This window comes from Varroa jacobsoni, unplaced genomic scaffold (genome assembly GCF_002532875.2).
Source record: "Varroa jacobsoni isolate VJ856 unplaced genomic scaffold, vjacob_1.0 scaffold_521, whole genome shotgun sequence".
In the NCBI taxonomy this organism is placed as follows: Eukaryota; Metazoa; Arthropoda; class Arachnida; order Mesostigmata; family Varroidae; genus Varroa; species Varroa jacobsoni.
Window position 1 is genome coordinate 9525 of NW_019213423.1, and position 16051 is coordinate 25575.

At 42.4% G+C, this 16051-nt stretch overlaps 1 long non-coding RNA gene across 1 annotated transcript; it reads left to right on the forward strand.

Annotated features, from left to right (window-relative positions):
- Positions 1 to 518: 518 nt before the first annotated feature.
- Positions 519 to 15807, forward strand: LOC111261125 (uncharacterized). Its single transcript, XR_002680798.2, has 3 exons — positions 519 to 1463; positions 6418 to 6568; positions 14373 to 15807. It is a non-coding gene; the product is annotated as an uncharacterized LOC111261125 (long non-coding RNA).
- Positions 15808 to 16051: the final 244 nt, after the last annotated feature.

Sequence of the window (16051 nt, forward strand, 5' to 3'; positions counted from 1 at the left end):
TCAAAAGACATTCTCGTATTGTGAAAGCTCAGCCTCGATAAAGACCTTTTTTTACTGTTTCTTCGTATGTCCGTCGAATCACTGTGTCCGCATCGGGTTATATATTCGTTCAGGATTGCTGATTTCAGCTGCATCTACTAGAATTTTACCCTCTAACGCTTGTTGACTTCCTGAAACAGATATAGGAATTCCCATTGGGGGCTTACTTCGTTGTGAAAATACAAAGAGCTTAGCTGAGTTGGCCGAAAGTTCTAACGATAACACGGTGAGGCTCGGAAAAACCGCTGGTCTCCTGGACATCCAGTAGCTGTACTAGCAGAACCGCAGATCGCTCGATCGTCTTTCACATCTACGGTTTGGCGGCAATCCCGAAGGACAGTAGCGTTTACGGAGAAGCTGGACTTTTCGAAAAGCATGTTAAGGCAGGCAGCGTCGGTAGATGCCATGCTCCTCCGCTCGCTTTTCTTCTATTCTAACATACCGCTTAGGTAAGCACCCTTGGCAGTCTTTGTTTTGTACCACCGCTGTATAGAACTCTATGTTGCCAGGGATGGTCTTTTTTTCGAAACCGATGCGCAATGTCTTGCTACGGCTCATCCTGTTCCTGCCTTTTGTTGAAAGGAAGCAAGCGAATCTTAGGAATGTCATTCAGACAATTGGACTGTATCCAGGAAGCTTTTCATGGGTAGAATTTTTCTATCCCGTTCGTATGTAACATTCCCAAAATGTTGAGCTCAGAACAAATGTTTTAGGTCATATTCCTTTGAAGGATGTGACGGCTTTGCCTGCATACATGAGCATCTGTGCAGGTTACGGACATTTGTCTGAAAGAACAATGGATTTAACGTCCAGTGCTTGTGGCCTACCCTCAGCTCTACCGAGTGTGGAAACGTCAGCTGGAAGCTAGTTATGTTTGTGTCACAAAATAAAAAAAAACTTATTTTCTATTCCGTTTGAAAAGCATTTCGTCCCATTCCATAGATGTTTTTTTTGTATTTCCTCCTATTAAAACTAATCAGATGCTCAAATTCTTGTGTTGCACAATGAATTACGCATGAAATGTCCCCATTTGACTTTTCAGCTCATTTTTTCTTATTTAATATTATATAGTTGCTTCTTTCATATCGTATCTACCCGTAATGTGGTGCAACATACTTCATGTATGTGCTTTAAGAACCATGCAGTTGTTATGCGCTACAATATCACCGCTGTGCTCTTTTCTTGAGAATTTTTTAGTTTATACGATACAACTGTATTTTTCTGGACACAAATGAAGATATATTTGAAATTGTTTCGTCGAATTGATTCTGAAGTGCATATTGTGTTTTGGCCTTGCAAGTGTAAACCTTGGAACGGATTGTATGTATGTTTTTTGTGTTTTTACTTAAACTGTACTTAAGTGGTATTTCAGATCGCCGGCTGCCAGCACGAAATAAACTGTGTTTACGCCTAGGTTCGAACGGGTAAGTAAACAATTACCTTACTCTTTTTTAGCTATCTAGGCTAATTTTACATTGCTTGCTGTCAGGTCATTCCCCATTGACTAATCCTCAACCACACTAACTACGCTTAAAATCATTGTGTGTACTTAAAGGCAAGATATCGTTATCGAGTTTCAGGTCCAATATTCGTACGCCCTTTCGTAGATCGCAGAGCATTAGATAATGGAGCTGGGCAAGTAGATAATAATGGAGAAAATGTAAGTTCCTATCATTTTTAGTTGGGCAATAGACCTATATCTCCGTCAGCAAACGTATGCAAGTATAAGTCTAGAGGATGCACTAGAAGAAGCGGTATTGGCTCACGAAAAACTATAGCTTATAAAAAAATATAGGAGTGTATACTACATGGCTCGTGTTGTAGAACATGGCACATTGACTGGCTTTCCGCTATGGCACCCAAACGTGTGTTTGAAAGGCTCATTGAACTTAACAGCAAAATGTCGCAAGAATGAATGAAACTATATTACTTAGACAAACAAGTCGTGTCAGCGTGCGAGAACGCTGTGCATTGCTGCAGCCATTTCTGTTGGGGCAGGATCGACGCGTCTTCGTTCTCATTCTAGTTGCCCACTTTTAGATAATGGGTCCGGGTGCCGCGACTGTTCTATAAAAAGAAGTGACGGAGAACATAGCGCTATGTGCTGGGTCCACGGAATTAGTGGTTCAATCACACAGTCTATATAGTAATTTTAGAAATCTTGTGATGAGACCGTCCAGCCAATGAGCCGTAAATTTCATAGGTGAAGTCTAGAGAAGGATATACATAGACGTACCGAATATATCGATACCATCATGTACCTTGAAAGTGATTTGTCATATCTCAACTGCGATCAGTATCGTTAAGCAACGTTCAGATACTAACTTGCAATGTAACAGCTATTGGAAATACCAATCACAAAAGGTCATTGCCAATCATGCAAGGCTAGTATTGTAGACTGTTGCAGAGCCATTTAAATGTGGACGTTCATACATAGAACGACTCGTGTCTGAAGCTGCATGAAATTAATGAAATTACTACAGAAAATTACACACACATATATATATATATATATATATATATATATATATATATGTGTGTATATATACATATATATATATATATATATATATATAAGCCGATTGTGATAACCCATCTAAAAATCGAACGACACTATTACACCCACAATTATTGGCATGTTATATCAAATCATAATCATCATTAATAGTCGATTACTGATTAACATTACTGTCCGTATTTCCCGTTAAAGTAAGCTCGAAAGTTCTGGAAATAGGTTTGAAAAGGTGTCTAAAGCCCTTGATAGCTACTTCTCGCTTCGCTCCCATTTGTGCTGTGCGCGTGAACACCTAAGGCACAAGTTGTTGTTAGCCTTTTGTTCAGACCGCAAGCTGTGTAAGGACTACTTCGATATTTTCGAAAATAGGTAGCGTCGTTTTATTTATGAACTGTCGAGACGAGATTGGTTCGAAGCGATGTTATGCTTGCACGTTTCGGTATTTGCCTTTTGGACACTGCTAGTAATAAACATCCTGAATTTAGCAGTTACGCGTGCACAGGCGAAATGTACTTCAGCACCTCTGTTTTGAATTTTACACATGTCTGTTAATATCATATATATCGGCATTAAAAGATATTTAGCCTAGTAAAATTTCGTTTTTTATTTTATTATAGATTTGCTGGTTCTTCAAAGTTGCTGTCGGCACGTCAAGAGAAATCTCAGAAAGGTCCCTTTATACCCTACGGCTCGATTAAACGGTACACACGCGCAGTATATGCCATTATCAGCAATTAGCTCCACTCGATACTGGAGCCAGCCGTGAGATATCTGTCATCGCCATCAAATAATTAGCGGATCATTTATTTGATCTATTTGGCAACTGTCTGCCTTGGTGTCATTACCTCTATGCTACCACGAGCGGACCCAGTGTAATTTAACAACAGTAAATCTGATTATAAAGGCCATAATTTTTTGTCGATTTCCACAATGAAAACGGCCGAAATCGGCAAAACATTTACTGACAACAGTAAGACTTGCTTATCGGAGAACTAGTGTCATCGTACTGGTAGTGAAATGTAGGATTTATTTCCTATATCCTATACTTATTCTGAATACAGAATATATAATCATAGGATATATTCGTTTCGATAAGTCAGACAACTAAAATTGCTGCTCGTCAACGCCTCACCATACCTGCGGCGTTAACTCCGACGGTGACGTTCGTCCGCGTTTATTCGAACGTTCCCGTCATGCACGTATCACTCGGAGTTCTATCAGGAATATTATCAATACCATATTTTGATGGAATGATTTTTTCAAATAAATTATCCATTGATCTACATAATATAGATGCTTCGCCGACCTATGAGGAGTATTTCCATAATGTTTTAGTAGCGTTAACATTGTTCATTGATTGCCGAGCGATGAGGAATTACGCGTAACATTATACCACATAACGTTGTTAGCTATAAACAGAGTTTCCTTGGAACAGTCCTTTAAAACTGAAAGTCCTTTGAAATTCGTGTGCGCTGTTTGTAACAAACGATTTTTGCCAGAATATGATCGTTTTCCGTTTGTATTCCGGTTGTAATCCGGTTTTCTAGAACCGAAGTCGTGCATCTAAAATTGGTGCTAATCATCGTGCTAAAATTGGGCTAAGCGTCAAGCTTACGTAGGCATATATTGACGCCTTCTACAAGTATTTCTTTGTCTATGATTTATTCCCCATCGATTGAATTAAGGGCAACATATAAACACTCAGGTGCTCAAGTAATTACTTCTTTACTGAGAAGCTAGTGTGAATATAGGTTAGCGCTTGAGTTACCTCAGTCACTACAAGTTCCACCTGGTGACTATTGGATCCGAATGTAGCTATATGTGATAAGCAAGATACGGATCGACACTTTTCACCTATTGCCTCATAGCAATCAAGAGAGACATATCATATAACGAGAAATAGGTAACCACGGTACTACATTGTAGTATCAATCTTCATGTCTAATATTGCTCAACCAGTTTACCTAACTTCAGCCTATTGAGTACAGTATGGCTAATACATATATCGAATGAGCGACATCTGAATCTGTGACCCCCTTTTCGCCAGCTGACATCGCTACGTCCTCCATCACCGCTCCCGCAACGGCTATCACCGTTCGGGTTGAAGCAGAATTAAGGATAGGCTAGCTTGCGCTTCGAACTGTATGAACACGAACCGAGAGCGTACCCTTGCGATCTGTTATGTGCAATTTGCATGGAAATTTGTCAATTTCAAGCTACGACAGCGGAAAGCATAGGCGTCCGGGTGCGAGCTCCGATCACGACAGTTCACAGCTGCCTCACGCCGGCCTGAAATCGTGCGTATCGTCCGACTAGAGTAGAGTTAAAGCGTTCGCTTACTTCTTTGTGGAATAGCACCTCGGTGGCGTTGGTGGTTTTCCGCGATGACAGTCCGAGATCGACAACGAAAACAATTCCAGCCAATTTTTCTAGCCTAGCAAACAAAGTACCTCAATATACAACTAACAATTCTTGCCACATGGCGCTTTAGTGATTTGCTCGTTTGTGTTTCAGCGTCCATGCCATCAAAACGCCAGCTCTGCTCCTTTCCTACACCCATCAACCACACGACAATATATCTGCATAGACTCAGCACGAGTGGCCCGTGTTTCAGTGAGTCGCCTGTGCTGCGTGCGTGTCTGTGTATTAAATATGATGAAATTCGCAATGGAATTAAACGAATATCAAATTCGGCCTCTTAATTCGGACAAGCCAATATACGATCCCCGCATTTCATGCGGTGCAAAATCTCCAGCCGGTGATGCCAATCCAAATTCGAACTGAGCAAGCAGGCCGATATGCATGCCTTCGTGTTTTGCCTCTTACAAGCTGCTGATCCAAATGCCTAAGCCTAAGTGCTTGCCGGTGTTGGTGCGTGTGGTAGTGCGATGTGGTAATACGTAGAATGCAACGAAGGATGCTTTGCCTATGGCAATTAACAGCGAGATCTATTTTGTTGAGCGGACGAACATGAAGGCCAACGCAGAACGTCGCCCCTTTGCGTCTGCGACATGGCGTGAGGCTACACGTATCTGCCAGCATCGCGTTTGCGCTGCTGGTTGGTGTGATTTCGCCACTATGATCCACGAGAGCTGCTTCTGCGAAGTGACTCAGGCTGCGCCTACCCAGCTCATGGTGAAGGAGGGGCAGGAGCCGCTGAACACGGATAAAAGACATACTGGCTATATCAACATCACACTCAGTCATTGCTAGCTGCCGCCAGGCTGAATGCCTTTTCCTTGTTCGGCCATTCGCTCCATATGTTCAAGGATTAAACCGACAACGACCACTAAGCGGTAACAACAATAACGATGGGCCAAGAATCGGGAACATCTACATGATTTGGCCTGAACGAGCAGACTGGGGCGAAGCCGGTCGGTCGACCGGTGGGCGGAGGAAAGATGGGTGTGTCATCAGGCGAATGATGACGTATGCAAGTGAAAGTATACTTATTGTATTTCAAGGTCGCACACTCTCGATCGACACGAGATGCCATGAACCGACGGACGGCTGTCTCGAACAGGTGGCGGCTGCAACTACGCTAGTCACCGCCTTCTCATTGAGCAAATCTTTCTGTACCAGGGTCCAGACGAGAGACGGAAAATTTTAGAGTGAGCTAAAGTGCCACTGATGTTATAGCCGTGTCCACGGGGATTGAGAGAAATATTTGTTTCACGCAAGATGCGATTGTGTTTAAAGAGAACGAAGGACAAGGCGAAATGAAACTTAGCGACACCCATCGCTCAGTCGGCGCGAGCATGCACTTATCCATATTGTCAGTTGGCAAATTTTTGTACCTTATCTCTTATTAACTAATTATTAACTTATTAACGAATAAGTGTCGATGCATGTTATTTCTTCAGAGGCGGCGTGGTCTCTTAAATTTGCGCGACCAGTAGGAGGTGAGGGCATCTTCAAGGCCGCTGTAAGGTCATGCGCGACCGGCAGGACTTCACACGCATACATATGTGGCTTACACACGTCCACAACTCATGTGCATTTGTGTGCGAATTGGTAAATATCAAATACACGAATAGTCGCCACGTATAGTAACACACGTAAAGAAGACTTAATTTTTCTATTTAATGCATATGCTACCTTTATAGGATACTCGGCTTATATGGACCAATGAATTTATGGATCGCCTTTGCCCGATCTCCCGCCTCGTCTTGCAGCAACAAGGTATTTAGTTTGGCTAGCCATGTGGCATTGGGTATACTGCCGAGAGAAAAAGCCACGGCACCACAAACATAGAATGTCGGCTAGACCGCTCGCCCGTGCCGTACGTTCAGGCTATGCGATGCGGTGCATCCGATTAGACATTGAGTCAGCGCTATCGATATTGGAAATGTGTTGATTTATGTACGGCGCATGTTATGTGTGGTGAGACGGTGATCGAAGTAGCTTCTTAACTTGGTCAACGGCAACGGGAGAGCAAAGAAAAGTATCGCTCAAACCTAGCACATGTGTATACCGCAGCCAGACAAGGCCTCTAGACCTCACACCCGTTAGCGAATATTACTGTACAGCAGAAGTGCAGTGAGCGCTGACTCAGACGTTGGCTGTTTGATAACTACAGCGTCAGCAGGGGAAAACTACTTCCACCATAGAAACTGGTCCACTGAAGTGATCGGGCGCTCACGTAGAAAAGAAAATAAATGCTCGCACGATGACATTATTCGAAATCTGACAGAGCTTGACAAAGATCTAAGGCAAACTTGTCAAATGGTAACCGACAACTTGCTGTAGTTAATTAGGCTTTTAATAGAAAAGGCGTCCTATTTTAGCGCCAAATTAAACAATGGTTTGTTCCTATTAAGGAAGCCGAAGAAAAGAAGCCATGCAATACGTGTTCATGGCCGAACTACTTTTCAGTCAATTTAAATTCAGTTTCACTCGAACACGCTATTACCAATCAAGGAAGAACTTAAAAAAATATTTTACTAAAGATAAAACAAGCTAAGGCGTTTAGATAAATAAATCGAAGCAGGTTTTCAAGCGCCTGTGTAGATGCCGCTGAGATCATGTATCTATTATGAAAAAAAAAAAGGACATAGACTATATCGTGTTAAAATGCGTCGTCATCCCATAAAGCGTAACGTAAAGCTGAAAGCAGCTTTCTTTGCCAAAGCTAGTACAGAGCCACGACAAAAGAAAGTATGTTTTATGCTGATACACGTTAGTAAATAATGATAGGCTTCAATCCCCTAGAAGCAGTTTCGAACACGCATCGATTAGGTGTTCTGAATAATCTATATTTTGAGACGATTACGCGGCTTTTACATCGGCAAGTCTAAGGCACTATAACTATTTTTTATTAAATTTGTCGGTAGTTTGCTCGCTGGTTGTGGTACGGGCGGGGGGGGGGTGCGGTCAGCGGTGGCTACAACAATTTTCATGGACGAATCGATTAAAGAAAAAGTCATATAGACAATGTTCTGTATGTACCAGTCGCCTAGCTAGACCATGACTTACTGTTTAATTGTCAAAACACCAATTACCTTCTTAAGACATCTAAATCTAGATGTATGTACACACCGAGATAAAGGAGGTTTAACGTAGTTGCGCGGCACTTACACTTTATAAATGCATTTAATTGAGCGATGGTAAAAATGCACGCAACAGCTGCCTCTTGTGGGCCTTTAAAGGGCATCAGATAAGTGGCATTTGGAGAACTCAATAGTTTATGTAGCAGCTATTTCTCAGTATGGAGCATATTATTTTGATACAATTTTATTGCCACAACAACTTCCCTAGTATATATGTATTAGTGGACCATATTCGAATGTATTCGAAGGTTCTACCACACAGTTCGGTCAAAACAGTTTTATCTATATTATCTAACCTTGTACAATGATGGTAGCAACAAAAAGGGAAGATTAGTGCTCACATCGTGCGACAGGTCCAACGTAGCTAAGTTGTACTAAGTTAGCGCGTGTAGCGACGCTAGCTTCAAATTCCCAGCGACGGGTGCACTTCTTGATCGTTTACCGTCTGCATTTTCTTCTATGAGCTAACGAAATAGCATTAGAAAGGGTCGACGTGCTGCACGTCATGCCCACCCCATGCCATCTCCAATGTTAGTGCACGTGAACGAGAAGAATAAGCCAGTACCCATTGACCGAGACAACTCACTGGTCCGAGCTGGGGCAATAGTATGCCACTGCACGTTGCTGCTACCACAACTACTGTTACAATATACGACTTCAACAGAACTCACTCTGACATGTAGTGCTGCCCCCTAAGAAGTCATCGGTTTCGTTGCCGTTGAGCCTTCGCTACTAGTGAACGTCGCCGTATACGCGAACTGTTGGGATCGGACGTGCGTCTTCGTGAGTTAGGGGACGCGAGGCCAATTGGCAACGCTAAGGAGCGATTCGTGGGATCGGGGTGCATATTAAGGTCTGAATGGGTAAATGGTGAATGCCAAATGACACCGATGAGGATGATTAACTTAATTAGTCGCTGCCCACCGGCAACCGTAGCATCCCGAGGGGCCCATTCGGCTGTTGACTGGCTGCCACGGTTTCACCGTCGTCGTAGCTGTTATTGTCGGTGCAGAGCTACTGCAGCTGCCAACTATGCAAATGATTTATTATTAATTTCGTCTTTATTAACTCACGAGAATTCGGTCCCGTTGCCCAGTCTGTCGCTGTTCGCCTTCCTGCCACTGGGCCAACGGTTCGCTCAACTCAAAGCCGCCGTCTCGCCACCACGGACCAGTTCGGTGTTTTTTTCTTCCATAGAGGAAGCGGCCGCGGAAGCTGCTGCCAGAACGAAAAAAACTCGTTGCAAGCTTCCCATTTTACAATTCTAACAGCTAACCGAACGAAGTGCTCTCAATGGGACAGTTGCATCAAGATCACTATACTGGACCATCAGATTCGTAGAACAACTTTTTTCATTTGCATTGAATACAGCTTTGTATTGTAGATTGGCCCTCTGTGAAAGGGGACACATCTTTGTAAGAAAACATTAGTACATCCACTTATTGGTTCGTAAGCGAGTATATATACACATATAATTCGATTAAAAACCAACTGGAATCATGTGCAAGACATTCCGTGACCAAATACAGAAGAATCGTACACTTGCCTTACGTTGGCTTCGTTGATTGGACACCAAATTTACTCAAGGGGAACAGGCCAACATTAGTATCTCGTAGCTAACCGCGGGTATTTAATGTTACCGTGCACTGACGGTAGACGTTACTCGTAATCCCTAGGCAAGCAGGTTACGTAGAAATTCGTGCATAATTAATTGCACTGCTAGAACAGTCATCCGTTTTCTTAGATCTCTGATAGTCGGTGGATCTAAGTAAGTAGACTGTGACTACAATCTTGAATTAGAGTCGTCATTTACGGATGGCTGATATAGTAAGTTGTAATTGAGTCCTTTTTGGTACAATTGAAATATGTTATTTACTAAAATGGTTCGCTTCTAATTTCCGTTAATGCACCGTTTCAACAGAGTACAGAACTATCACACGATCTGTTGCTCTATAACTACTTTATTTGCTTTTTTTTTTCTTTACTAACAGTATTCCTCTTCTCGGGGTAAAAGCCAACTCTCCCGCCTTCTCCTTCCAAATGTCTAGCCGTCAGTCACCCACATCGATACAGGGCCACAATCTTTAAGCGGAGTGGACGCGCACGTTTCGTGCAGCTTCATGACGCGCCTCAATTGTATTGTGCTTTGGCGGAAGATTGCCCACGGCCTTTAGAAGGCAACAACTACATGTGAAAGGGAACCAGCGGTGTCGTTGCTGCCGCTTCTGCTACTGCTACCGGCAAAATCAGTAATAGCAAAGGCAACGGTCAGAGATCAGAAAGGTCGTAAAGATGGGTCTCAAGTCTTAGATGGTCGGTTGAGTCATTGTGGAGACCGCGGTTCTCCTACCCGCGCAACTAACTCGGGTTCGTCTGTTGCCTTAGGACGTGCGACCGCCCAGGGTAGTGTGCAAACTGCGAGCGAAAACGCGGGAACGAAATGCCGCAACGAAAGAAGCTGGGAGAACAAGGAAGAGAAGAAAAAAGCAAAATACGCCAAAACGAACGATGAAGAAGTAAAGAGAAATAAAAGGCAGTGAACGATAAGGATTACCATGAAACGCGCCCAGGCCCGGGGGTCTTGGAAAGAAGTTACAGAAGGGCGTACGGTGTCCTGCTGGATCCTTCTAGTGAATCGTGTATAGAGCTTGGAAAGACAGCGCAAGTACGTGAAAGGAAGCGGGATGACACGAAAGGAAGACGAGCGGCGTGAGATACGCAAAGGCACAGGAAGAGGAAAATCGAGGCAAAGAGAAATGGGGAGTTGAGAGAGGAAGGGTCATTCTAAGGAAGAGCGGAAGCAAATTGGGCTCTTTTCTAATGGTACCGTTTTGCCTCATTGTTGTCGTCGATTCGATATTCACCATCGGGTTGAGTCGAGGCCCCCAGGGAAATACACGCTGGAGAGGGAAGAAAAACACAAGAGAGACAGAGATAAAGAGAGAAAGTAATACGACCTCCTCAGATTCGAAATGAGTGAAGTTTTTCTACTGCCATATGTGTGTATGTATATATATATTTCTTTTTTTTTTCTGTGACGCTCGGCAGCTGTCTCTTTCTATGTCTGCTTTTCTCCCACATTTTTACGGTGTCACTGAGCTCACAGCTCGTGCGTGACCGGCCGGAACAAGCTGAACGTAGACAACGTAATAGCGGAACATGGCATTACATCGGTGCTCCGATAAAACGACAGAGATCCATCGAAAGACAAAGCGTATTGTTGATCTCTACTAAAATTTTTTTGTATGGCCCTCAAAAACGTTCAACTTGGGTGTTTCATAACCCCTGGCTCTCTGTGACATATTGTAGTAGTGCTTCCAGTTGATCTATACGGAACAAAAATAGAGATAGTCGTAGAAATCACCGGCAAAGCGACGTCATTAGATAAGTACTATTGTCTACATTAGAAAGTAATGATGAGTGCCCATTGGATCCCTTAAAGTTATGCCCTACAGCTTTCTGTAGCAGGGTCATGTAAGGACCCCTGTGTTCCACACAACTATTGACGAGTGCTAGTCATGGGACTATCATCAAACATCAAACAAACGCCCAGAAGTTGAAAAAAATCTAATGAGATAACGTTTCCTTTGAATCTTCGCCAGTGGAAAATGTCATATTATTAAATGCGTATATAAATATCATTTATTAGCTTAAAAATGGTGTACATACGTCCATTATATGCATATAACATTGTCGTGCTTTTTCAACATGCATTCTGTGCACACATCCGCGCTGGCGGCCTTGCACAAGTGTCGCGTGGACTTGATGACTGCTAGGTAGCGTCTTTTAACTGCCTGAGTCACCACCACTTATATTATAACTGATGCCCATAGATAAACGGTGGCTTATCTAGAACACATGAACGGCTCTAATAGCTACGTAATTTCGTAGAAGAACAAAGGAAAATATGCTGAATATAAAGTTGCTGACAGTCGATGATTAATCGATGCCCAGAATATTTATAGAAGAAGCAAGCTTGATTCCATGGACGCCTCACAAGGTCAAAGATAAAAGCAATGTATTACTGTGCAGGACTTGTTTAAGCTATAAGGGGGAAGCGGACCACTCAAATAAAGAAAAGGTATAAGTCGAAAAACGATTCGTACATTTACGGTTTTCTTTGTAATCACTCAGTTTATATTTAAGTTTATTATGCCTCAAATTAAGTAAAGTAAGGCACAGCATTGTCAACTTAGCTCCAGCTGCACACATCTTGTGCGTGCAGGGAAAAACTATGTAAACCGAAAAATTCGAAATTTTTGGGGGCGGGACGGCTAAGTACCTAATGTTACCTTTAAGTTTTAGCGCCAAGTTTTTTATCGGAAGTACACTCAATGCATACTCAAGGGCAGGCCTCTTGGATAATTTCCGCAAACTATCTTTGCAGTAGGTAGGTATTTGTCGACCATAACTGGAGTGTGTGCTTAGGGCTAATGTCGTTTATGGCGTGTACCCTCTTCAGGGACCTTTTAACATCAAACAATTTCTGCGTTTAACCTTACCGAAAATAAAAGCAATGAGCTAAGCAATGACAATTTAGTCATCAATTTGACTAATTATAAAACAATTTTAGGTTTTTATTGACTCTGAAGCGAATCGATATTACGATATCGTATCATATCTGCCCTATAGTAATGTTATTATAACTACACTTCATGTGAGGGGCACCATATGCATACGCCATTAGTAACCTAAGCTGACTCTGTTAACGTCCAGATGGTCGCTTAGAGAAACGTAGTTGAAGTTCTACATCAATTTCATTTTTTAACTTCAAACATAATATAGCTCTTTCAGTCGTCTGCGAGTATATGCCCGCAGCGATTAATCAACGGTTACTGATAGCCTCCAGTTAATTTAGAGGTTCACGAACTCGATTCCATACCACAATGAAATAAACACAGGACCTGCTTTAAACATGCCGGTATAGTCTCGAAAGCATTATAATAGACGGACAAAGCCGTCAACGGATGGAATGATCATTGTCCTTTTGTGAAAGTTTGATCAGGGCTGAGACAAGCAGTGATCCTGCAGTAACCGCTATTGGAAACAGCGGAACACATCTAGAAGCAGTCAAAAATGTGTCCGAAAGACTCCATCGATGTCGAACAAGATGGTAAGTGACGAGACGGAACAAGCGCATGATAATGGATCCTGCACTTCTGCGGCTCGATGTCGCCTATTTGTTTTTCTTTTGTACATCGCAACTCTTCCAATGTATGAAAAAGAGCTCAACCTGAGGAACTTTTCTGGGACGAGCCAGGAACGTATCTTATCGTTGTGGGGCAAAAACGACCGAGAATAAGTGAAACGGACTCGTTGTATCTGGCGTAAGCTTTTGCTACCATTAGATATAAGTACCATCGTAGTTATGTCGCTCTTAGTGAGCCTTCTACTTTGACAGGTTCTTAAAGGACATGTCAGGGTAAGAGGTTCAATAAGAGCGCTATAACTAGCGTCGTAGTTACATCGCTTTTATTGAGCTTCCTATTTTGACATGTCCCTAAAGGACCTATCAGGGTAAGGGGTAGGCCGACCGTAGAAGGTAGTTCGTTTTAAAATAAAATGTTATAGACTACACTCAATCGGCTTTGTGTTAATGCGCAAATTAAGTGGATCGTTGCCCATATCGGCATTTTAGAAGTGAACACGGGTACAAAATTGGTTATTGACGGATTATACAATGTGATGCAGGCGTTGTTGATAATTGAACTAAGACAAAAGAGCGTAAGTATAAAAGCAATTAATAGGTCAGAAAAAACATTGAAAACAGATATGGCGACCAAATGATGTATGATGCTGTATGAGCTGTTCGTTAAAAATTCAGAGCATCATAATGCCGTTTTCTGAACCGCGGTCGATCAACATTATTATATATTGAAATTTGGCGGGTACTAATTGATACGTCAGGGTTCGACAAAACCACGTCTCCCGGTCAACCGTCTTTGTTCAAGCCTTGGCCAAGTTGAATACAATAAGTCACACCAAGAGTACAATATCGACGTTAATCACGCCCTTTGAACATAGCCGAATGTTGATGATGTTGCCTTTTAGAGATCAATGTTGGCTTGCCATTCGGTCGAAGTTTATAAATTTAGTCTTATACGGCGATGGCCACCAATTGAAGTCCATTTATCAGTACGTTCATCCGGAAGCTATCTCTGACTATGTTGACCACGCTCTGAACATACTGGCATTTCGCTGTGGTTCCATAAATGAATAATCACGAACCAAATATATAACCTATATTCCATCTCCTTGGCACTTTCCAGAACACGTCTCTGTCCCGTCTTCGCCCGCCTCACAACTCCGCATGTTTCTGCTCTTCGTCAAATATCAACGGGTGACGCAATTCCGCTACGTATAACACCGGATGTAGCGGAAGCGGATGTTGTGCGCCTATGGGGGATCGATTTGATAGTCGGAAACATCGAAATCGACTGATTAAAAAATGGCTGAGCGGGCGACTGAACCGAATCCCTCGGGCGCTAAGCGTGGGGGTTAGCCGGGTTTATTGAGAAGGCACCCGAGACCGAGCAACATTATTATACGTCGAGATCTGTCCGGTATTGACCGAGCACCAAAGGTTCGACAGAGTCACGTCTTCTACAGGCCATTAGTTTGTGAAGACAAAAACGGCCTCCAGTGACGATGTGGATGCCAATAGAACGATATCTATAAAGAGAACTCCTCTCTAATGTGTAGGGAGGTTCTGCTCACACTTTAAACATCAAAAACAGCCTGTGTAGCAGGGTTTGTAAATATTTGCGACTACATTACTAGTTTCTATAAGTTGGCTATCAGTGAGATTCCGAACGCACATAACAATCGTTCTCGCTACTACTTTTTTTTTTTGTCAAATTATTGTACACGTTCGGCGTGGGGAATATTAGAAGTTAACCCCTTTTTGATTTGTTCATGTGTTATTAAAGCTATACGGGTATATTGTGATCAACCTTTTGGAACTTAGACATACTTCAACTAATGGGCTGATGCATTTTATAATGCTAAACGAAATGAAAGACATAGTACTTTGTCGGCCTTGGCTGGATCGAATGCTATCATTAAAGCCGAGGTCGGTAATTATTTTCAGAGAATAGTGATCTTCCATTAAACGAAGTGATTTATCGTGAAGTGCTCAATTACGTCTGAAATTAGTTGCAGGATAGAGCAAGTAAAAGAATAAGGTAAAGGCGATCAAAAATGGTCAAGTCAAAATTTAGAAAAATCTTTCTAAAACATTCGAGATTAGATATAAAGAAGAAGGTATTAAGTAGTTACTTGAGAAATTAATAGTCTAACAATTAGAGATTTGTTGTTGTTTTTTTTTTCAATAAAGTGCATTTGTCGACTGCGCATATACCTACCAATTTGGCAGGATCCATCCGGGATATTATTTAATATATCTATGACGCTTATATTATACTACTACGGACTTTCATGAGACCCATTGTCTGTGATTCGTTCGCCGCCCAGTGATTGCGGAGTTCTGGCCCAATGTCATATACCGTTGAGGGACATCGAGGGAGCTGCAGGAACCTCCTGTGTATGATGGCACATGATATCGGTCGAGAGAAGCAACCGAAGACAAGAACGTGGCTGCCAGCTTTACCGCGGCGGCCACTTCCGGTTATCCGAACGACATCTATTCAGCGATTATTGTAGGAAAGCAGAACACAATAAAAGTTATAATGCTGCAATACTAAAGGTCGCCGATAGTAGTCCAATAAGAATGAGCTGAATAGAAAGTCAATCACTCGAACATAGATCGAATAAGACCCACATGATCCAAGCCTAATTGATCCCTAACCTAAGATCGCGACTTCCCTAGCTGTCATATCCTAGACCCGAAGTCGATAGCTAAAATTACGGGGATTGCCATTATTGCCCAAGGAAGCGTAGGTATTAATAGCAAATAAACATCGTTCGCATTAAGGTGGAATATGTCCAT